Below are 22,496 nucleotides of genomic sequence, written 5' to 3'. Positions count from 1 at the left end.
GTGGCAGAGGTGCTGGGAAGGTTCACACTCTCCTGGCTGGGCCGTTCTTTTCCCTCCAGTTACTTTGCAGTGGCTTTGGGGAGAGGCTCACTCCCAGGATCAGATAGAGGAGGGGGCAGCAGGGTCCAGGGAACAGGCTCTATTCCTACCCTGCCACTGTCTGTCTGGGAAACCTTGGCTTTGTCATTCCCTGGCTCGGTGCCTCAGTTTCCATTCTTGCCAGTCTGGGCCTATTTCCCTGCAGCTTCACGTCCGGGTTGGTACCAGTGCCGCCTCCACACTGCATGGTCTAATACCAGCTCCTCTCTCCTGCCAGCACCACGACAGCTGCCCTGGAGCCAGAGCTAGAGACCCACCTCCTTCGAGATGCCCCGCATGCCGTCTTCACCCTGGGCACGGAGAAGGACACCACCCATCTCCAGGTAGATCATGCTTAAATCATGGATCGAAGGGCCTGCTGTCATCCTGCCATGAATCCTGGCTAATTGCCTGCAGTGGGATGTGAATGAGGGAGGCCAGGATATGTGTTTTGGGGGTCTCACCAGCGCTTCCCAGAGACCCTTCTTCCCATCCTGTGGCAGGTGTAGCCCCAGTTTCCCTAGCTCTGAGCCATGGCTCTCCCTTGCTTTGCAGGATCTGCATAGGGTCTTGCCAAACCTCATGGATGCCCTGCTGGGGAACCTGCTGGTAGAGTCCCCAGACAGCGAGAGGCTCCACGACATCTTGGAGGTGAGCCCGATTTGAGGGGTAGGGGTAATTTTACCTTAACTCTTCGATCCATTCTCCAGTGTGTCCTCCTAGCTGGGCCCCCAGTGGTCTGTCCTTGGTCAGGGCAGTCAGTGCAATGCTGTGTCAGGCCCTTCCTCCTTGATGGACTGAGGAAGGAGCTGGGACTTCAAGCCAGAGCTCTGCCTGGTTCTGTTGAGCAGTAACCATAGGGCCCCTGGCTGGCTTGGAGAGTGAGAGTCTGAACCCCTCCTATAAGATCTAGAAGATCGTCCTCAGAGAAGAGTCATGGGCTCCTTTCTAGAGAAACAGGAGGACCCCAGAGAATCAGCCCTTCTCTCCAAGGGACCCTGAGATTCCTGGGGGGATTGTGCTCACACTCAGTCCCTTCACCCAACCAAGGACTTGAGAGCCAGGGAGGGAGTTTAGGGCGGATGGGACCAGCCCCGACACCAGACATTCTTCCAATCTAGAGAGACAATGACAAGTTGTGACCTGCAGGATACAAGCATAGTCCTGGGGGCAACAATCCCTTTCTAAAGCCCTGCGATCAAAGAATTAGATATTCCACCCTGCGCACAATGTCTCAGCTCTCTGGGGATGCGGGACGCGGGGGTCGCATTTGCACAATACGTGTACCTGCCCATTGATCCTGAGCTGCCTCCTTTCCCCGCAGCCCTTCAACTACTGGATCATGTCCAGGGTGTCGCAGGAGAGAGCCAGGGCTAATAGGAGCAGCACAGCCCTCCTCCGATTCACCATCACCCTCCCTGAGTTAGATGTAAGTGACCTGTGACCCCAGCTTCCTGACTCCAGGCATAGGTGGGCTGGCTCCAACTGGCTGTAGGATCTGGTGCTGCAGGGGCTGTGGGTTAGGAGTGTTCCTCTTGGGGAGGCAGAGTGAGAGCAGAGAATGAGCTTGGCTTGAGTCCATTACTTCTTGTCCTGGTAAGTGGTGACTCTGGGCTTTTAAGGGGACCATGCTCCAGGCTCATGCCTTCGTGTCATCCTGGAGCAGCTGGGGAAGCAAGTCCTCATGGAGGGCCCTGCCCACATCCCTGTGCTCCAGGCTCCCTTGGGAGCAGAGGAAATTAAGGGTCTAGCTCTAGCTTCTATCCTCTAGCATTTCCTGCAGAGGGGCTGAGGGGAAGGAGAGTCCTGTCCCAGGGGGGACTGGGAGCTGACAGGGAAATGCTGATGGAGTCCCCTCTCCCTCTCCCTTCCATTAGAACGCAGCAGAATTCCCCAGGATGGGTCACCATGTGGCAGAGCTGGCTCTGTTCATCAGTGACCCAGCCAAGGACATGAGCCGGGTTTACCGGCTCTACCAGCTGCTGCTGCAGCAGAGGGGTAAGGAACCCAGCTGGGAAAAGGCACCCTATAGAAGAGTGAGACTGGGACCCCAGGCAGTTTCTCTCAGACTGACCCCGTCTGGATGTTGAGTCTCTCTGTATCTCCGTTCTTCACCACCCCCTGCAATTCTGTTGGGCCAGGCACGCAGCGAGGACTCTGCCCACTGAGCAGCCACCAATGGGATTGGAAGGACACAAGCACGGCAACCAGAATGACAGATGTGGGTGTGTGTCTCTTTCCCGGGGCTGACCATCCATGAGGCCGAAGACCTGTGGTGCTGGGCCTGGCACCAGGAGAGCAGGCTTCTGGGCTACAGGAACACAGCCAGGGTCGGGGAGGTAAGGACACTCTGCCAGGGCATGAGACAGCTCAGGGAGTTGAGGGGGGCAGTGGCTGGGTCCTCTGCAGTGGCTGCCTCGTGGATGCGGCAGAACACTAAACCCTGGTGCAACAGGAGCAGGTCATCCCTTCCCTCAGGCAGTTGCTGAGGGAGAGATCCTGCCTTCCTTCAGAGCCTTCAAGGTAGAGGTCCTTCCTCTTGCCTGGTCTGCCCACAAGTCCTCGTCCAGTCTGTGCACCCCGTGCAGGTGTGATGGAGCTGGGCTGGCTGAGGCCAGAGCAGCTCCTTAACCCCTTCTTCCCGAATGTGGGGTTTGTATTCCCCATCACAAGTCCACACAGAGGGGAAAAAACCTTGAAGATACAGCTTTTCATACTGTTAATGGCTAAAAGGCCTAGCAGGCCTGAGTTCGTATTTTGCCAAGGAGAGCTTTTTGTTATCTTGCAGACGCGGATCTAATGCTGCAGATGCATATTTTGGGTAGCGAATTATTATCTCATGAAGCAGTGACAATGTAAATTTTGAATCCTTTTTTATCCTGGCTTCTCTTTAACTCCTTGGAAGGCGACTTTAGATGATGCTTCGTGCAGCAGGTATTCTTTTGCCCTGTGTCTTCCGGGCTTTTCTGTTGCTGGATTCGAGAGGAGGGTTGGTGAGAATGCACTCTGCTGCCTGCAGAACGCTGCATTCTAACCAAAAGTATATTACTTTGGGTCCTGATTTTGTTCTGCTCCCGGAAGGTGAAGTTTGGAAGTTTTTGATGGAGCATGAAACAAAGTGAGAGTCAGTACTGGGAAAAGTCCCCAAAAGACGACTTGAGCCTACCCTGCATCAACCAGATCCAGCCTCTTAATTTCTTTGGTATTGATTAAAAGTAAAATCAATGTTACTCATACACCTGCATAGGGTGTGCATGTGTGAATCCTCCAAGGGCAGAAATGAGATGGAGTGTACTTGAGACTTTATGAGTGATATCGACCCATTCCACAAAGTTGGAAATCATGGCCTTGTGGACAAACAGAAAGGAAAGTGGGTTATTCTTTCTTCCTCCCCCCATGGCAATATAATGAAAATATCCTCTATTTCATTCCATTGGAAGACACTTCCAGACCTGCTGTGTCAAGCCTGCTGCCTGGGACTGCGGGTGCTACAAGTGGCCAGCAGTGGGCCGGAATGAGGAGAACCATGCAGTAGTTTTTGGAGATGGGGCAGTGAGGAACAAGGAGCACCTTGCTTTCAAAAGAGCCAAGGAGGAAAGAGATCATGAGAACAGCCCACGAGGTTTAGAAATGGCGGGGAGAGCCTCTTTCCTCCATGGGACATTCCATTGTCCCACTGTGGGCAGTCTATGTTTCTATTGGCTCCTTCCGATTATGCATTTGTGATATAAACTCACTGGGTGACCTAGGAGTTAACTCATTTCCCCCTTACGGCATCAGTCTTCTCCCCTATCAAATCTACCCTGGGGAAGAAGACCAGGAGCCCTGACAATCACCTTCACCTGTGGGTGTCTGGCCCTGGAAGCCTAACCCAAGTGGACTGTCTGCCCCGTCACCTGAACTACCATGTCGTTTCCTCCTAGGGTCTTGTCCTAAGTTCTCAGCCTGTCCCCTAGCTGGCTTGTCCCTGACCTTACAAGGACTATCCAAGCCCCTCCCATGCCTACGCCCCTTGGGGTCTCTCTCCTGGCTGAGCACAGGCTGCCCTTATATCTCTCAAGAGGCCTGAGTCTGAGTCATATACTGCTTCTTGTCACGTGACCCGCACACTTATTCCCTTCACCCTAGGGAGCTGCATAACCTGGGCTAGGTGCAGTTCAGCTCAAACCCCTTTCCTGGCCATGTCACCCTGAGACAGGTTGAAACCGGAAACCTGTGGGCTAACAGCAACTTCTTCCTCTCAAAGGTGCTGACGACACAATGGAAGAGGAAATCCTTTGGCCCGTATAACTCAGGCCCTAGAATGTCACCAAGTGGTTCCTTCCGCCAACCATAACATGGAACTGAGCAAGACCACGTCTTTTGGAATGACATCCATGTGTATTAGAGCCAGCTGGCTAACAGAAAATCTTTCTTCTGCAGTGACGCGGGGTTAAGGGACATGGAGGAAAAGCCAAGGAGGCTGTGACCAAAGTTAGAGTAGCGAGGCCAGGATAAGCGGGGCTAGGTCCCAGGACTGGCTATCAGAAGACCTGCCATTTTGTATTCCTGCATTTGGGCTTATGAGTGAGTGTCTTCAATGCTGAGTGCCTCCGTTTCCCCAACTATCAAATAGAGCTAATCAAGGTTTTGTTGGTTCTCCCTATGTTAGAGGGTGGGAAACCGAGACACCGTTGGGACCTGTCTACAACACAGGCCTGTAGTGCATTTGTAAGCTGCTGACCCCCACATGTTTTTCAGAGCCTATGGACAGCACAGGTCTTAAAGGTGTGTTTGTTCTGTGCTTCTCCACTATGTACCAGCAGGGCTGGACGGCCTTTTCTCACTGTGCTGTGGGGAGGAGGTCCTGGGTACAAAGGCTCTGAAGAAGCTCTCAAGGACAAATTTTTTAAAATAATTTTTATCAGTGATTTGGGAGCGAACATACAATCCCTGCTGAGAAGACTGATGGGTGACAAAATACTGGCAGCGTGGTAATTACCAATGAGGAGAGGACAGTGATACAGAGGGATCTGGCTCATTTGGTAAACTGGACCCATTCAAAGCAAAGAAATTTGACCAGAGCCAAATGCAAGGTCCTGTAGCTAGCAACAGGGCATGCCGGTCACACCTCCAGAATGGGGAAGTGTGTCGAGAAAAGCAGTGACTCTGAAAGGGATTTTGGGGCCAAAGTGGAGAAGCTCGTCAACATGAGCTCCCAGTGTGATGCTGTGGTAAACAGGGCTAAAGCCATCATTAGACGTAGGAGCAGAGCGGTGAGTAGAATAGGGAGGTGACAGAGCATGAGTGAGACTGAGATTGGAATACGGCATCCGGTTTTGGTGTCCTCATTTGAAAAAGATGTTGAGACACTGGAGCTGGGGCAGCAAAGAGCCACCAAATGTTCTGAGGGCTGGAGAAAAGTGCCTTCTAGTGAGCTATTGAAAGAGCTCAACCTGTTTAGCTTATTGAAAGAATATTGAAAGGTGACTTCATTGAAGTGTTGAAGTGCCTTAATGGAAAGAAAATATTGGCTTTGAAGTGGCTCGTTAATCTAACAGAGCACGGCATCACAAGACCCAATGGCTGGAAGGTGAAAAGAGAGAAATTCATATTTCAAATAAGGAACAAATATTCAACAGCGAGGAAGATTCACCACAGGAACTAGCCGCCAAAGAAAGTGGTGGATTCTCCATCTCTTGATGTCGTTTAATGAAGACTAGATGCCTTTCTGGAATGTGTTTCTCCCAAAAGGAGCTATTGTGGTCTACAGGAGGCCTGTGATATGCAGGGGGTCAGATGAGATGCTCTAATGGCCTCTTCTGGCCATACAGTCTCCTAATTTCTGAAAAACTGAGTGTAGCATTGGGAGCAGCCTCTGATGTTTTACTGTCTAGCCGGCTTGCTTCCCAGAATGAACCCTCATTGAGTGGGGTGATCCACAGGGAGTAATTCAAACCTCCAAAGTGTCTGGCCAGAAGCAGGACTTTAGCTGTGCAGGGGAGGGGTGGGTGTGGCAGAGAGATCACAAAGGCCTTTTGCAGGAGCTCAGCCTATTGGTCAAAGGTGATGGGGAGGTGGTGACCTCACAGAGAGATGCTGACATCATCCAGACAGGAGAGGGGCACAGGGCCAGGGAAACGTCAGAGATCCCCGTGGCTTTGCTTCAGCAAGATTCCTACTCAAGGTCTCTCTTTGAGGACCGAGAGAGTATTTGGGTTTACGTTCTTGAGCGCGAGGAGAAATCCCCTTGTAGTTTCCTCCTTTCCTTTTACAGATTTTACGAGAAAACAGATGTTCCTGTTGAGAAGGTAAGAGCCTCTGAGAGGTTTGGAACCTGTTCAGTCTGATCCATCTGGTGCCAGCTGAAATCTAGGCATGGAAAACACTAGTTTAAGGTGGCAGAATTTTATTCCCCACCTAGGATTTTGTCCCTTAGAATCACTGGGGAGATTAGGGTGTGTCCTTTTGGTTTTACCTTTTCCTCCATCCCTTCCTCCTTTCTCTTCATCTCTTACTTCTTTTGTCCTTACCCCTGTTCCCCATCCCACCACCAGGAGAGGGGTATGTGTATGTGTGTGTCCGGGGGTGCTCTGCAGTTCCCATTGTGGGATGTCCACCCAAAAATTTGGGACTGAAATAGTGCTCGGACAGTGATCCCCACCGGTGACCGGGGCCATCCTTTGTGCTCTCTGGTGAGAACCCGCAGCCTACCGCCCCTCTACCCTGATTGGCTGAGTAGGGGATTATTAACAGGGAGTTGACTCAGATCCTTGTTGGTCTCTTCTAAGACCAAGTAAATAAGACCTAACCAGTCATATGGTTGACAAATTTTGCTGCTTCTCTGCATTAATGGTTTCTGAGCAGTTCATGATTCTCTCTAACATTCCAGTTCTTCTAAAATACTTTGTGAATAATTACTTTGAACTGTGGTTGTTCATTTGAGAACACTTTATTCAGGTCTCAGAGTAACAGCCGTGTTTGTCTGTATTCGCAAAAAGAAAAGGAGTGCTTGTGGCACCTTAGAGATTAACCAATTTATTTGAGCATAAGCTTTCGTGAACTACAGCTGACTTCATCAGATGCTGTAACTCACGAAAACTTATGCTCAAGTAAATTGGTTAGTCTCTAAGGTGCCACAAGTACTCCTTTTCTTTATTCAGGTCATTCAATGTATGAAATTCAAGATGCAATGGTTAGTCTGAAAGTCTGGGCTATTGGGTCCTATTCCCAACTCTGCCACTGACTGGCTGTGTGACCTAAGACAAGTCAATTCTCCTTTCCCAGCCTTAGCTTCTCCCTCTTTCAAGTAGGGATAAGAATCCGCTCTTACCTACCTCACGGTGCGGGGAGGATGGGGATCCATTGGAGAGTATTAGTTGGAGCAGGAGATAATAAGAGGTGTCCTATCACGTTTACTCAGATCAGATTATGACCTAATCGAAGAGCTGAAATATTCTATTTGATTTGTATTTCATTATTTTGAAATTGATAAGAGCACCAGGCTCCAGGAAGGTGTGTAATGTGCTGGGATGTCAGGATCTGGGAGGCGCTGTCTCCCCTGCACTAGGGCAGTGTTCTGCACCCCCTGCTGCTGGTTGAGCTACTCCATCTCTTGGCAATAAGACAGACTCTTTCTTCACAGCCAGTCGATCACCCAGTGTCACCACCCTGCCTGCTGGCTCGGCAGGGTAATTCCTCAGGTCACCACAGTTTCCAGCCTGCCTTGGGCTTGGAGAATGAGGAGGTGGGAGAGCAACAGCTTGCAACCATGAACATCCACCATGCATCGCTTTATCACCTAGAGCAAGTGAGTGGCATTAGGGTTCCTCTGTGGCATCCCCCGTCCGTCTGGAGAGAGGCAGAAAGAGGGTGAGAGAATCTCTCCGAAAGGAGATCTGATTTGCAAAGCGACCCCAGGAGTCCCTCGCTTTCAGTCAGGGGAGGGGCTTCTCCAGAGCCATCTCCAGTGTGTTTGGAAAGGTCCGAGCAATGGGGCTCCCAGCCCTTCCCTTGTGGGAGACTGTTCCCAAAGCTGAGAGTCTCTGAACTGGGCTAGACCCTGTGAGCTGCTGAGCATGAAATCAGTGGGAAACAAGGAGACCCTGGGCTTGCTATGCCTAGGGACTTTGACGTGGGGAATGGTTTCCCAGGAGAAATCTGGACTCCTGGATTCTGTTCCTTCTGTAGCCTGGAGCGGGAGTGTGGCTTGGGACAGCAGGAGGGAGCTGCTTGTCCAAAGTGACAGGTGGTCTTTGTGACTGACCCCAGTGCTGGAAAAGGAGGGGACTCCCGGGTATTGCAGCACCAGGAACGATGAAGGGGCACGTTGGGAGCAGATGATGCAATGACCTCCTGGCAGTGTGTGTAGATTGCACTCCCTGCACCCCTGTGTGGGGAGGAGGAGCTGCTCTGTCAGGGACAGGGATGGGGAGGGACCAAACAGGGCGGTTAGTGAGAGGCTGCCTTCGGCCCAGATTCACGGCTGCTCCTCGCTCGGTTCCATTCTGGCCAGGCTCCTGAGGATGTTGAAAAAGAAGGCTCTGCAGGTAGCCCCAGAGCCTGAGGGAAGCAGCTGCCATCTTCCCCAGGAGCAGAGGAGTCCCTTTGTCCCCTCTGGCGGGGAAGGAGTTCCCGGCCGAGCCAGGAGGTGGAAGCGCCCAGCCTTCTGGAGGAGGAAACCTGTTCCGGATGCAGGTGGTGAGGTGGGAAGGGCACCAGCTAGGCTGAAATGGAGCTGTCCCAGGATGTGGCTGGGCAGGCAGGATTCAGCCGAGAAGGGGAGCCGGGCAGGGTGGCTCTGGGGTTTGTTGTGTGGGAAGCACGGGCCCCAGAATTCCATCCCTGATTCCCAGCAGGAGGCATCGCCCTGCCCAGTCACTGAGGACCTTCCATCCTCCCGAAGGCAGGAGGTGGAGGAACCCTGTCCAAGCATGAGCAGCTCAGCCCGCTCCCCATGGGACAACAGCAGCACCAGGGCCTGAGGCAGCAGCCAGGCCGAGGTGCGCTGCTGCTTTGTTCCAGGTGAGGAACCAGGCTGGGCTCAGGGAGGGTGAGGAGGGGGCTGTGAACACCCTGGGCCCAGGCACTCGACCACTGCTGTGGGGATGGGTCCCCAGCCCAGGTCGTCTGGCTTGAGCCACATGAACCCCACTGATACTAGATGCTTCCACTTTGGTCCTTGATGCTCCAGGTGGGGGCAGGTTAGTCCAGGACACTGTGGGGGAGGGAGGGTCTCTTTGCTATGGGCTCCTGAAGGAGTTGGGGGCTGAAGGCATCACTGAGAGGGGGAAGTGTGGTTCCTGATCTGCCCTGGGTCCCGCAGGTGGGAAGGGGGCACATTGCCGCACCATGCCCCTGTCCTTCCCCTGCGTGGCAGCAAGTGTCACCCTGTTCCCTTCTCTCCCTGGTGCAGGGACCTCCAGGGACTCAGAGGACGAGGAGGAGGTAGCCGTGGACATGGCCATGAGGAGGCTGCTCTGAACAACATCCGAGAGTAGCTCCAAGGCTGAGAAAAGGTAGAAACCTTTCCCAGCTGTGCTGGAACTGAGATTGTCCTTCCCCTTCCCAGCACCCTGACCCCCTGCAGAGCGTTTTGTCTCTGATGATCCACCAGCTCTAACAGGGATTTTTCTCCACTATAATCTGGGACCCCTGAAATAGGGTTGTTTGTCACAGACCAGCCAGAGTCTCCTCCCCCAACATGCACCTTCCCAGTTCCTGACCCTGTTTGTGAAGGAGGTGTGGGTGATTTGGATAATGGCCGGGACCCCACTGTCCCCCATTCAGGCCTGAGTCCTGCAGCTGGTGTGGGTGGGGCAGGGAGGTCCCTGGCTAACTGTCTCTCTCTCCCCTAACCCCACTCCTGGTGGGTGCAGGATGAGGACCAGCAACTCATGTTCCTGCATGCCATCCACCCTGCGTATCTCCCTGCACAGCAGAGAGCACAGGACACATTGGAGCCGCACTGCTGCAAGGTGGCTGTGGTGGAGAGAATTATGGTGAGCGAGACACAGCGCCCAGCCGCTGGAGGGAGGACAGAGACAGGGGAGGGGCAGGGGTCCGTTTCTCACTGTGCTGTGGGGCGCTTGTCCTGGGTACTAAGCGTCTGAAGAAGCTCTCAAGGACAAATTTTTTAAAATAATTTTTATCAGTGATTTAGGAGCAAACATACAATCCCTGCTGATAATATTGATGGGTGACAAAATACTGGCAGCGTGGTAATTACTGATGAGGAGAGGGCAGTGATACAGAGGGATCTGGCTCATTTGGCAAACTGGACCCATTCAAAGCAAAGAAATTTGACCAGATCCAAATGCAAGGTCCTATAGCTAGCAACAGGGCATGCCGGTCACACCTCCAGAATGGGGAAGTGTGTCCAGGAAAGCAGTGACTCTGAAAGGGTTTTCGGGGCCATAGTGGAGAAGCCCGTCAACATGAGCTCCCAGTGTGATGTTGTGGTGAACAGGGCTAAAGGCATCATTAGACGTAGGAGCAGAGCCTTGAGTGGGATGGGGAGGTGACACAGCATCAATAAGCCCTGGTCTACCCTAGGAGTTGAGGTCAAATTTAGCAGTGTTAAATCGATTTAAACTTGCACCTGTCCACACGACGAAGCCCTTTTTTTCGATTTAAAGGGCTCTTAAAATCAATTTCCTTACTCCACCCCCGACAAGGGGATTAGTGCTGAAATCGGCCTTGCTGGGTCAAATTTGGGATACTGTGGACACAATTAGACAGTATTGCTCTCCGTGAGGTATCCCAGAGTGCTCCATTGTGACCGTTCTGGACAGCACTCTCAACTCAGATGCACTGGCCAGGAAGACAGGAAAAGGCCCGCGAAGTTTTGAATTTCAATTTCCAGTTTGTCCAGCGTGGCAGGCTGCAGGTGACCATGCAGAGCTCATCAGCAGAGGTGACCATGCAGAACTCATCAGCAGAGGTGACCATGATGGAGTCCCAGAATCGCAGAAGAGCTCCAGCATGGACCGAACGGGAGGTACGGGATCTGATCTCTGTATGGGGAGAGGAATCCATGCTATCAGAACTATGTTCCAGTTTTCGAAATGCCAAAACATTTTTCAAAATCTCCCAGGGCATGAATGACAGAAGCCATCACAGGGACCCGAAGCAGTGCCGCGGAAACTTAAGGAGCTGAGGCAAGCCTACCAGAAAACCAGAGAGGCAAACGGCCGCTCCAGGTCAGAGCCCAAAACGTGCTGCTTCTATGGTGAGCTGTATGCCATTTTAGGGGGTTCAGCCACCACTACCCCAGCCGTGTTGTTTGACTCCTTCAATGGAGATGGAGGCAACACGGAAGCAGGTATTGGGGATGAAGAAGATGATGATGATGAGGTTGTAAATAGCTCACAGCAAGCAAGTGGAGAAACCAGTTTTCCCGACAGTTAGGAACTGTTTCTCACCCTGGACCTGGAGCTAGTACCCCCTAAACCCTCCCAAGGCTGCCTCCTGGACCTACCAGGCAGAGAAGGACCTCTGGTGAGTTTACCTTTTAAAATACTATACATGGTTTAAAAGCAAGCATGTTGAATGAAAAATTTGCCCTGGCATTCGCGGCTCTCCTGGATGTACTCCCAAAGCCTTTGCAAAAGGTTTCTGGGGAGGGCAGCCTTATTCCATCCACCATGGTAGGACACTTTACCACTCGAAGCCAGTAGCACGTACTCGGGAATCATTGTAGAACAAAGCATTGCAGTGTATGTTTGCTGGCGTTCAAAAAAAATCCGTTCTTTATCTCTCTGTGTTATCCTAAGAAGAGTGATCTTATTCATGGTCACCTGGTTGAAATAGGGTGCTTTTCTTAAGGGGATATTCAGAGGTGCCCATTCCTGCTGGGCTGTTTGTCTGTGGCTGAACGAAATGTTCCCCACTGTTAGCCACGCGCTGGGGGGAGGCAAAATGCGACCTTGTAACGAAAGCACATGTGCTATGTATATAATGTTAACAGTAAGGTTTACCGTGAAAGAGTGTACCGATTGTTCTATAAAATGTGTCTTTTTAAATACCACTCTCCCTTTTTTTTCTCCACCAGCTGCATGTGTTTCAAGGATCACAGGATCTTCTCCTTCCCAGAAGCTAGCGAAGATTAGAAGGCGAAAGAAACGCACTCACGATGAAATGTTCTCTGAGCTCATGCTGTCCTCCCACACTGATGGAGCACAGACGAATGCGTGGAGGCAGACAATGTCAGAGTGCAGGAAAGCACAAAACGACCGGGAAGAGAGGTGGCGGGCTGAAGAGAGTAAGTGGCGGGCTGAAGAGAGGGCTGAAGCTGAAAGGTGGCGGCAGCGTGATGAGAGGAGGCAGGATTCAATGCTGAGGCTGCTGGAGGATCAAACTAATATGCTCCAGCATATGGTTGAGCTGCAGGAAAGACAGCAGGAGCACAGACTGCCGCTACAGCCCCTGTGTAACCAACTGCCCTACTCCCCAAGTTCCATAGCCTCCACACCCAGACGCCCAAGAACGCGGTGGGGGACCTCTGGCCACCCAGCCACTCCACCCCAGAAGATTGCCCAAGCAACAGAAGGCTGGCATTCAATAAGTTTTAAAGTTTTAAACTTTTAAAGTGCTGTGTGGCCTTGTCCTTCCCTCCTCCACCACCCCTCCTGGTGCTTCACTCCTCCACCACTCCTCCTGGGCTACCTTGGCAGTTATCCCCCTATTTGTGTGATGAATGAAAAAAGAATGCATGAATGTGAAGCAACAATGTCTTTATTGCCTCTGCAAGGGGTGATCAAAGGGAGGAGGGGAGGGTGGTTAGCTTACAGGGAAGTAAAGTGAACCAAGGGGCAGGGGGTTTCATCAAGGAGAAACAAACAGAACTGTCACACCGTAGCCTAGCCAGTCATGCATCTGGTTTTCAAAACTTCTCTGATGTGCACCGCTCCCTCCTGTGCTCTTCTAACCACCCTGGTTTCTGGCTGTGCGAAACCAGCGGCCAGGCGATTTGCCTCAACCTCCCACCCCGCCAGAAACGTCTCCCCCTTACTCTCACAGATATTGTGGAGCGCAGAGCAAGCAGTAATAACAATGGGAATATTGGTTTTGCTGAGGTCTAACCGAGTCAGTAAACTGCGCCAACGAGCTTTTAAAAGTCCAAATGCACATTCTACCACCATTCTGCACTTGCTCAGCCTGTAGTTGAACAGCTCCTGACTACTGTCCAGGCTGCCTGTGTACGGCTTCATGAGCCATGGCATTAAGGGGTAGGCTGGGTCCCCAAGGATAACGATAGGCATTTCAACATCCCCAAGGGTTATTTTCTGGTCTGGGAATAAAGTCCCTTCCTGCAGCTTTTGAAACAGACCAGAGTTCCTGAAGATGCGAGCGTCATGTACCTTTCCCGGCCATCCCACGTTTATGTTGGTGAAACGTCCCTTGTGATCCACCAGTGCTTGCAGCACTACTGAAAAGTACCCCTTTTGGTTATGTACTCGCCGGCTTGGTGCTCCGGTGCCAAGATAGGGATATGGGTTCCATCTATGGCCCCACCAGAGTTCGGGAATCCCATTGCAGCAAAGCCATCGCCTATGACCTGCACATTTCCCAGGTCACATTTCCCTTGATATCAGCAGATCTTTGATTGCGTTGGCTACTTGCATCACAGCAGCCCCCACAGTAGATTTGCCCACTCCAAATTGATTCCCGACTGACCGGTAGGTGTCTGGCGTTGCAAGCTTCCACAGGGCTATTGCCACTCGCTTCTCAACTGTGAGGGCTCCTCTCATCTTGGTATTCGTGCGCCTCAGGGCAGAGGAAAGCAAGTCACAAAGTTCCATGAAAGTGCCCTTATGCATGCAGAAGTTTCGCAGCCACTGGGAATCGTTGCAGAGCTGCAACACTATGTGGTCCCACCAGTGTGTGCTTGTTTCCTGAGCCCAGAATTGGTGTTCCACGGCATGAACCTGCCCCATTAGCACCCTGATGCCCACATTGCCAGAGCCCGTGCTTTGAGAGAAGTCTGTGTCCATGTCCTCATTGCTCTCATCACCGTGCTGACGTCGCCTACTTGCCTGGTTTCGCTTTGCCAGGTTCTGGTGCTGCATATACTGCTGAATAATGCATGTGGTGTTTAATGTGCTCCTAATTGCCAAAGTGATCTGAGCGGGCTCCATGCTTGCCGTGATATGGTGTCTGCACAGAAAAAAGGCGCAGAACGATTGTCTGCCGTTGCTCTGATGGAGAAAAGGACGACTGATGACATGGCTTAAGGGGTTGTCTTACAGGGAATTAAAATCAACAAAGGGGGTGGCTTTGCAAGAAACAGAATGACCCCCTCAAGGATAGAACTCAAAACCTCAAGGATAGAACTCAAAACTGGGTTTAGCAGGCCGTTGATTTCACGGAGGGAGGGAGGAGAAAATGAATACAAAACAAATCTGGTCTATTTCTTGTTTTGAGCCACTTCATCTCTCTTTATACATCTTGCTGGCAGCAGACTGTGCAGTACGACCGCTAGCCATCATCATCTCCTGGGTGCTCGGCAGAAGATGGTGCAGTATGACTGCTGGCCATCATCTTCTGGCTGCTGATTAAAAGACAGTGCACTGCCGGTAGGACTGAATCGCCATGAGATGAAACTTAAAAGGGAAATGACCTGGCTGAGTCACTGCCATGTTTGCCCAGGCGCCTCTGACCTCATCGAGGTCGGTTAAAAGAGCACCCAAGACTACCTCGACGACGGCTATACTGCACTGTCTGCTGCCAAAAGGCAATAAACTGCTGCTGTGTAGCAATGCATTACCACGTCTGCCAGCACCCAGGAGACATATGGTGAAGGTTAGCTGAGCGGGCTCCATGCTTGCTGTGATATGTCATCTGCACAGGTAACTCAAGAAAAAAGGTGCAAAACGATTTTCTGCCCTTGCTTTCACGGAAGGAGGGAGGGAAGGGGGGCCTGACGATATGTACCCAGAACCACCCGCCACAATGTTTTAGCCCCATCAGGCACTGGGATTTCTACCCAGAATTCAAATGGGCAGCGGAGACTGCGGGAACTGTGGGATAGCTACCCACAGTGCAACGCTCCGGAAGGGGACGGTTGTCTCGGTACTGTGGACACACTCCACGGAGTACATGCACTTAGAGCATTTGGGTGGGGACACACACAATCAACTGTATAAAAACACTTTCTACAAAACCAAGTTCTATAAATTCGACCTAATTTCGTAGTGTAGACATACCCTGGAATACGGTTTTGGTGTTCTCATTTGAAAAAGATGTTGAGACCTTGGAGCTGGGGCAGCAAAGAGCCACCAAATGTTCTGAGGGCTGGAGAAAAATGCCTTCTAGTGAGCTATTGAAAGAGCTCAACCTGTTTAGCTTATTGAAAGAAGATTGAAAGGTGACTTCATTGAAGTGTTGAAGTGCCTTAATGGAGAGAAAATATGGGGTATGAAGGGGGTCGTTAATCTAGCAGAGGACGGCATCACAAGACCCAATGGCTGGAAGGTGAAAAGAGAGAAATTCATATTTCAAATAAGGAACAAATATTCAACAGCGAGGATGATTCACCACAGGAACTAGCTACCAAGGAAAGTGGTGGATTCTCCATCTCTTGATGTCGTTTAATGAAGACTAGATGCCTACCTGGAATCTGTTTGCCCCGAAAAGAGCTACTGTGGTCTACAGGAGGCCTGTGATATGCAGGGGGTCAGATTAAATGCTGTAATGGCCTCTTCTGGGCATACAGTCTCCTAATTTCTGAAAAACTGCGTATAGCATTGTGAGCAGCCTCTGATGTTTTACTGTCTAGCCGGCTTCCTTCCTGGAATGAACCCTCATTGAGTGGGATGATCCACGGGGTACTAGTAGCTGAAACCTCCAAAGTGTCTGGACAGCGGCAGGACATCAGCTCTGCAGGGGAGGGGTGGGTGTGGCATTGAGATCACAAAGGCCTTTTGCAGGAGCTCAGCCTATTGGTCAAAGGTGATGGGGAGGTGGTGACCTCACAGAGAGATGCTGACATCAGCCAGGCAGGACAGGGGTGCAGGGCCAGGGGAACGTCAAGAGATCGCTCTGGCTTTGCTTCAGCAAGTCTCCTGCTCGAGGTCTCTCTTTGAGGACTGAGAGAGTATTAGGGTTCACGTACGTGAGCACGAGGAGGAACCTCTTTGGAGTTTTCTCCTTTCCTTCTGCAGGGAATTACAGATTTTACGAGAAAACAGACGTCCTTGTTGAGAAGGTAAGAGCCTCTGAGAGGTTTGGAACCTGTTCCATCTGATCCATCTGGTGCCAAGTGTTCTAGGCATGGAAAACCCTAGTTTAAGGTGGCAGAATTTTATTCCCCACCTAGGATTTTGTCCCTTAGCATCACTGGGGACAATAGGGTTTGTCCTTTGGGTGGTTTTACCTTTTCCTCCATCCCTCCCTCCTTTCTCTTCATCTCTTACTTCTTTTGTCCTTACCTCTGTTCCCCATCCCACCACCAGGAGAGGGGTGTGTGTGTTTGTGACCCCTGGGGGTGCTCTGCAGCTTCCATTGTGGGATGTCCACCCAAAAATGTGGGTCTGAAATAGTGCTCGGAAAGTGATCCCCAGCAGTGACCGGGGCCATCCTTTGGGCTCTCTGGTGAGAACCCGCAGCCTCCCGCCCTTCAGCCTCTACCCCGATTGGCTGAGGTGGACCTTGACGTGGGGAATGGTTTCCTAGGAGAAGGCTGGACTCCTGGATTCTGTTCCATCTGTAGCCTGGTTTGGGAGTGTGGCCTGGGATGGCAGGAGGCAGCTGCTTGTCCAAAGTAACCAATGGTCTTTGTGACTGACCCCAGTGCTGGAAAAGGAGGAAACTCCCCGGGTATTGCTGCACCAGAGATGACGAGGGGGAACATTGGGAGCAGATGATGCAATGAACTCCTGGCAGTGTGTGTAGATTGCACTCCCTGCACCCCTGTGTCTAGCTGACTTGCTTCCCAGAATGAACCCTCATTGAGTCTGGCCAGCAGCAGGACATTAGCTGTGGAGGGGAGGGGTGGGTGTGGCAGTGAGATCACAAAGGCCTTTTGCAGGAGCTCAGCCTGTTGGTGAAAGGTGATGGGGAGGTGGTTGTTGTACCAATAAAATAAAAACCAGCAGGATCTTATTAAAGGGAAAAAGGCAAAATACCACATTTATTGTGAATACAGAAAGAATCATAGTAAGCAGTTAGTTATAGCTATAACATTCCATTCAATCTCATATTTATTCACACATTCATTCATACAAACACACACACACACACATACACACCCACACACACAGGTTCTGCAAGGTTGTTATCATAGTTACCAGCCTTATAGTTGCTCATGCCAAGCCACTGGCCAGGTGGCCTGGACATGAGGAGGGAGCAGGGCCTTGTCAGATGCTCATCTGATGCTCCTGGAAGTTGGTTTGCAGAATCAGACCAAGAATCAGATCTCACTTTTTAGAGTCTATTTTTATAGGAATTTCTTTCTATGCCAGTCTATGGGAATTGCTTCATCATGCTGTTGCTGAATCAATCAGCAGATAGCACATTCCTGACGGCTCCAAGATGTTATCTTGTTCTTTGGTTCTCCCATCCTTGAGGCTGTTGGGTGGATTCCAGTCTGCCCTCCGGGGGGGTCCTCTGGTTATTTCCACTTGACGCCTTCTTCAGCCGATGGACACTGGATTCTTAGGCTGGCACCTCCCTGATCATTCAGTTATTATCCACACCAAGCATCCATCCACATGCATCCTCTATCTCTATTTTAATCACAATTGTTAATACAACAAAAGGATGGGGAGTCTCTGGGTGCTGTTTCTGTTGTTAGAGTATTGCTTTGAGTCTCTCTCTCTGTGTGAATTGCTTTGAGAACAGACTCTGTCTTAGAATGTACTAACACAATTAGCAGCTTGCAAGTTTCACACATAGAGGGAGAGAAACAGTACCAAAAACCAAGAGACCTCTTAATTAGTAATACCCTGGAATTTAAACTCTGGGGAATCAAACTCATTTGTGATTTTAATACAGAACTTCTTTAATATGATCCAACATGGTGACCTCACAGAGAGATGCTGACATCATCCAGACAGGACAGGGGCACAGGGCCAGGGAAACGTCAGAGATCCCCGTGGCTTTGCTTCAGCAAGATTCCTACTCAAGGTCTCTCTTTGAGGACCGAGAGAGTATTAGGGTTTACGTTCATGAGCGCGAGGAGAAATCCCCTTGGAGTTTCCTCCTTTCCTTTTACAGATTTTACGAGAAAACATATGTCCCTGTTGAGAAGGTAAGAGCCTCTGAGAGGTTTGGAACCTGTTCAGTCTGATCCATCTGGTGCCAGCTGAAATCTAGGCATGGAAAACACTAGTTTAAGGTGGCAGAATTTTATTCCCCACCTAGGATTTTGTCCCTTAGAATCACTTGGGAGATTAGGGTGTGTCCTTTTGGTTTTACCTTTTCCTCCATTCCTCCCTCCTTTCCCTTCATCTCTTACTTCTTTTGTCCTTACCCCTCTTCCCCATCCCACTACCAGGAGAGGGATGTGTATGTGTGTGTCCGGGGGTGCTCTGCAGTTCCCATTGTGGGATGTCCCCCAAAAATGTGGGGTGAAATAGTGCTCGGACAGTGATCCCCACTGGTGACCGGGGCCATCCTTTGTGCTCTCTGGTGAGAACCTGCAGCCTCCCGCCCCTCTCCCCTGATTGGCTGAGCAGGGGATTATTAACAGGGAGTTGACTCAGGTCCTTGTTGGTCTCTGATGAGGAAATCTGATGTTGGAAATCTGATGAGGTTCAATAAGGATAAGTGCAGGGTCCTGCACTTAGGACGGAAGAACCCAATGCACAGCTACAGACTAGGGACCGAATGGCTAGGCAGCAGTTCTGCGGAAAAGGACCTAGGGGTGACAGTGGACGAGAAGCTGGATATGAGTCAGCAGTGTGCCCTTGTTGCCAAGAAGGCCAATGGCATTTTGGGATGTATAAGTAGGGGCATAGCGAGCAGATCGAGGGACGTGATTGTTCCCCTCTATTCGACATTGGTGAGGCCTCATCTGGAGTACTGTGTCCAGTTTTGGGCCCCACACTACAAGAAGGATGTGGAAAAATTGGAAAGAGTCCAGCGAAGGGCAACAAAAATGATTAGGGGTCTGGAACACATGAGTTATGAGGAGAGGCTGAGGGAGCTGGGATTGTTTAGCCTGCAGAAGAGAAGAATGAGGGGGGATTTGATAGCTGCTTTCAACTACCTGAAAGGGGGTTCCAAAGAGGATGGCTCTAGACTGTTCTCAATGGTAGCAGATGACAGAACGAGGAGTAATGGTCTCAAGTTGCAGTGGGGGAGGTTTAAATTGGATATTAGGAAAAACTTTTTCACTAAGAGGGTAGTGAAACACTGGAATGCGTTACCTAGGGAGGTGGTAGAATCTCCTTCCTTAGAGGTTTTTAAGGTCAGGCTTGACAAAGCCCTGGCTGGGATGATTTAACTGGGAATTGGTCCTGCTTCGAGCAGGGGGTTGGACTAGATGACCTTCTGGGGTCCCTTCCAACCCTGATATTCTATGATTCTATGATTCTATGATTCTTCTAAGACCAAGTAAATAAGACCTATCCAGTCATATGGTTGACAAATTTTCCTGCTTCTCTGCATTAATTGTCTTTGAGCAGTTCATGATTCTCTCTAACGTTCCAGTTCTTCTAAAATACTTTGTGAATAATTACTTTGAACTGTGGTTGTTCATTTGAGAACACTTTATTCAGGTCTCAGAGTAACAGCTGTGTTAGTCTGTATTCGCAAAAAGAAAAGGAGTACTTGTGGCACCTTAGAGACAAACCAATTTATTTGAGCATAAGCTTTCGTGATCTACAGCTGACTTCATCGGATGCTGTAGCTCACAAAAACTGATGCTCAAATAAATTGGTTAGTCTCTAAGGTGCCACAAGTACTCCTTTTCTTTATTCAGGTCATTCAATGTATGAAATTCAAGATGCGATGGTTAGTCTGAAAGTCTGGGCTCTTGGGTCCTATTCCCAACTCTGCCACTGACTGGCTGTGTGACCTAAGACAAGTCAATTCTCCTTTCTCAGTCTTTGCTTCTCCCTCTTTCAAGTAGGGATAACAATCCGCTCCTACCTATCTCACGGTGCGGGGAGGATGGGGATCCATTGGAGAGTATCACTTGGAGCAGGAGATAATAAGAGGTGTCCTATCACGTTTACTCCTGAAGGCTCCTGAAGGAGTTGGGGGCTGAAGGCATCACTGAGAGGGGGAAGTGTGGGTCCTGAAGTGCCCTGGGTCCCGCAGGTGGGAAGGGGCACATTACTCCACCATGCCCCTGTCCTTTCCCCGCTTGGCAACAGGAGTCACCCTGTCCCCTTCTCTCCCTGGTGCAGGGACCTCCAGGGACTCAGAGGACGAGGAGGAGGTAGCCGTGGACATGGCCATGAGGAGGCTGCTCTCAGGAACATCCGAGAGCAGTTCCAACTCCGAGAACTTGCTGTGCTGGAACGGAGATTGTCCTGCCCCTTCCCAGCACCCTGACCCCCTGCAGAGCACACCTCCAGAATGGGGAAGTATATCCAGGAAAGCAGTGACTCTGAAAGGGTTTTCAGGGCCATAGTGGAGAAGCCCGTTATCATGAGCTCCCAGTGTGATGTTGTGGTGAACAGGGCTAAAGCCATCATTAGACGTAGGAGCAGAGCGGTGAGTAGGATAGGGAGGTGACAGAGCATGAGTGAGACTGAGATTGGAATACGGCATCCGGTTTTGGTGTCCTCATTTGAAAAAGATGTTGAGACATTGGAGCTGGGGCATCAAAGAGCCACCAAATGTTCTGAGGGCTGGAGAAAAATGCCTTCTAGTGAGCTATTGAAGTGTTGAAGTGCCTTAATGGAGAGAAAATATTGGGTATGAAGGGGCTCCTTAATCTAGCAGAGCACGGCATCACGATACCCAATGGCTGGAAGGTGAAAAGAGAGAAATTCATATTTCAAATAAGGAACAAATATTCAACAGCGAGGATGATTCACCACAGGAACTAGCTACCAAGGATAGTGGTGGATTCTCCATCTCTTTATGTCATTTAATGAAGACTAGATGCCTTCCTTGAATCTGTTTGCCCCGACAGGAGCTATTGTGGTCTACAGGAGGCCTGTGATATGCATGGGGTCAGATGAGATGCTCTAATGGCCTCTTCTGACCATACAGTGTCCTAATTTCTGAAAAACTGAGTGTAGCATTGTGAGCAGCCTCTGATGTTTTACTGTCTAGCCGGCTTGCTTCCCAGAATGAACCCTCATTGAGTGGGGTGATCCACAGGTAGTAATTCAAACCTCCAAAGTGTCTGGCCAGCGTCAGAAGATTAGCTGTGCAGGGGCGGGGTGGTTGTGGCAGTGAGATCACAAAGGCCTTTTGCAGGAGCTCAGCCTATTGGTGAAAGGTGATGGGGAGGTGGTGACCTCACAGAGAGATGCTGACATCATCCAGACAGGACAGGGGCACAGGTCCAGGGAAACGTCAGAGATCCCCGTGGCTTTGCTTCAGCAAGATTCCTACTCAAGGTCTCTCTTTGAGGACCGAGAGAGTATTAGGGTTTATGTTCATGAGCGCGAGGAGGAATCCCCTTGGAGTTTTGTCCTTACTTCTTTTGTCCTTTCCCCTGTTCCCTTCCCACCACCAGGAGAGGGGTGTGTGTGTTTGTGTGTGTCCTGGAGGGTGCTTGCAGCTGCCATTTTGGGATGTCCACCCAAAAATGTGGGACTGAAATAGTGCTCGGACAGTGATCCCCAGTGGTGACCGGGGCCATCCTTTGTGCTCTCTGGTGAGAACCTACAGCCTCCCGCCCCTCTAACCTGATTGGCTGAGCAGGGGGTTATTGACAGGGAGGAGACTCAAGTCTTGTTGGTCTCTTTTAAGACCAAGGAAATAAGTCATAATCAGTCATATGGTTGACAAATTTTGCTGCTTCTCTGCATTAATTGTCTCTGAGCATTTCATGATTCTCTCTAACATTCTAGTTCTCCTAAAATACTTTCTGAATAATTACTATGAACTGTGGTTGGTCATTTGAGAGCACTTTATTCAGGTCATTCAATGTATGAAATTCCAGGTCCGAAGGTTAGTTTGAAAGTCGGGGCTCTTGGGTCCTATTCCCAACTGAGGTCACACAGCCAGTCTGTGGCAAAGACAAGTCAATTCTCCTTTCTCAGCCTTAGCTTCTCCCTCTTTCAAGTAGGGATAACAATCCGCTCCTACCTAACTCACGGTGGGGGCAAGATGGGGATCCATTGGAGCGTGTCACTCGGAGCAGTGCATAGTATGAGGTGTCCTATCACGTTTACTCTGATCAGATTATGACCTCATCGAAGAGCTGAAATATTCTATTTGATTTGTATTTTATTCTTTTGAAATTGATAAGAGCAGCAGGCTCCAGGAAGGTGTGTAAAGTGCTGGGATGTCAGGAGCTGAGAGGCACAGTT

The sequence above is a fragment of the Lepidochelys kempii genome, chromosome 3 (assembly GCF_965140285.1).
Source record: "Lepidochelys kempii isolate rLepKem1 chromosome 3, rLepKem1.hap1, whole genome shotgun sequence".
In the NCBI taxonomy this organism is placed as follows: domain Eukaryota; kingdom Metazoa; phylum Chordata; order Testudines; family Cheloniidae; genus Lepidochelys; species Lepidochelys kempii.
Note: the sequence above shows the minus strand (reverse complement) of the source record.